The 2,341-nt window shown below is 42.3% G+C and overlaps 1 pseudogene; it reads right to left on the reverse strand.

Annotated features, from left to right (window-relative positions):
- Positions 1-204: 204 nt before the first annotated feature.
- LOC118833836 lies at positions 205-582 on the reverse strand (annotated as a pseudogene).
- Between the last annotated feature and the right edge of the window lie 1,759 nt (positions 583-2,341).

Consider the following 2,341-nt stretch of genomic DNA (forward strand, 5'->3'; position numbering starts at 1 on the left):
AACCCTAAGACAATCAGAAATCCCCAAAGTGAAACCAGACCCCAACAAGAGCTCCAGGGGGTATACTTACAAATGCACAGTCTGCTGTGTTTATAACCATATACCTTCTCACTGGGTTCAGAAATGCACAACTCACTGACTGTTGGTTGATAATTTCTTTTTTTTTTTTTGACATTTTATAACTTTATTTAAACGAAGTTCAATTTAGTTTTCATCTACATTGAAAGTGGTGACAGGTACATAAGTAACCAAGGTATACAGCTTGTTTGGTGAATCTTCATCCTTATTGCGTTTCCTGGACAAACACACTCGTATACCGTATGGGACATTCCGTATTCCTTTGGCCCAAACAGCTTTGTTGAGTCTGGTGTCAATGCGTACATCTGGAGTTCCCATTTCTTTCATGGCAAATTTGTGAATTTACTTCAGATCCCGGGGAGCTCGCTTTTTGAAGCCTACTCCATGAATCCTCTTGTAAATGTTGATGGTATACTTCCTGGTCACCACCTCTTTGATGGCAGAACGTCCCTTCTTTTTCTCTCCACCTTTCTTCGCGGGAGCCATCCTGCTGGGGACCAGGTCGGAAAGGAACTGGTTGATAATTTCAATTGTGTATGACATAACTCCATTTGGGGTTTTCTTGGCAAAGATACTGAAATGGTTTGCCATTTCCTTCTCCAGCTCATTTGACAGATGAGAAAAATGAGGTGAAAAGGGTTAAGTTGTTATACCGACAGTGAGCAAGACACCACAGAGTATAGGTTTTAAATGGAGAAGTTTATTAGCCGCGTCCATTTAAGGGCAATTGACAGCCCAAATCAAAATGGCCAGGAGCTGGGGTGAAGACGTGGTATTTATACAGAAAAAAATGGGATTCAGTGGTTAATTATCTCTTGAAGTTTACATATGTTATTTTGCAGACTCAGCAATCCTGTACCTTTATGACCATGATAAAAGGAACCTCCTGAATAGATTGTAAATACAACATATCAGATAGCTGACAAAGTGTCAACTGAAATTACAACCCAGGATCTCTGTGTCCAACTTGCCATAACTCCCGCAACATGGTAGGCTCAAGATAAGGCAGAAGTCATATAATTCAAGATAATGTCTAGGGCCCAGGCTTTCATCCTTAATGGCCATAGACAGACCAAGGGATGCTCCAGCTTAGTCTGTTGACACAAGATAGAGACATCTCTGAGCCCACTTAGTTAGACAAAAGAAGACTGTTAGGCATCAGGCTTTTTCTAGTTAATTTGCTTACATTTCTTAGAAGTCTTGGGGGCCAAAGGACACTGGCTGAACGCCAAATGGCAGGAACTCAGTCTGTTTTTCTTATGCAAACTGGGGTTTTTGAGTTAGGGGCTGGGGGCAGGGCTTTTCTAGCAATAGCTGGCTGCTCAGGCATCACAAAGTGACTTGCCCAGGGTCACACAGCTAGTTAATTTGATCTCAGGAAGATAATCTTCCTGATTCCAAGCCCAATGCTCTATCCACTGTGCCACCGAGCTGCCCACTGACTATACAAACACACAATTAATTGTGTAATTAATTGCAAACATGTACCTCACCAGCTACACAGTGATAGTTTCCTGAACCCATTTATGTAAAAAACATCCAGTTCCCTCTGCTCCCAAATTCAACTCAGCAACTCACTGAAGATATAAACACAACGAGGAAATGCCCTGCTGGGCTTGAGGTTTGAATCTTGGGCTCAGACCCTTACTAGTCACGTGACCTGTGCTTTACCTCTCAGAACCTCAGTTACCTCCTCTGTGAAGTGGGCATAATAACACTGGCTCTACTTACCTTCCATTCTGTCTATAACTGCTTTGTAAACCTTAAAGCACTATAAAAATTTGAGCTAATATTAACTCTGTGTTTGCAAACATAAAACATCTCAAAGGAAGGAGAAGGGAAAAAGCATTTATTAAGCGTCTACTATGTGCCAGGTACTGTCACGAGTGCTCTACAAATATTATCTCATTTGATCCTCACAGCAGCCCTGGGAGGTAGGTGCTAATATTTTCTCCATTTTATCGTTGGGGAAACTGAGGAAGGCAGAGGTGGAGTGACCTGCCCAGGGGAATATATCTAGTACCTGAGGACAGATTTGAACTCAAGACTTCCGGACTCTGGGTCCAATGTTCAAACTATAATACTGCTGAACACCTGAAATGCAACTCATTGTGTTCACACAAGATATGGATAGGTGAGATCTATCCTATGTCCCCCAATTACCTGCAGATTCTGTTTTCTTAGTTTCCTCTATCCTCCATTTTCTCCAAAGCTCCTCCTGCCCCACCCCGGGCAGAGCCATTCTGAATGCTGTCACTCATTT

The sequence above is a fragment of the Trichosurus vulpecula genome, chromosome 1, assembly GCF_011100635.1.
Source record: "Trichosurus vulpecula isolate mTriVul1 chromosome 1, mTriVul1.pri, whole genome shotgun sequence".
NCBI lineage: Eukaryota > Metazoa > Chordata > Mammalia > Diprotodontia > Phalangeridae > Trichosurus > Trichosurus vulpecula.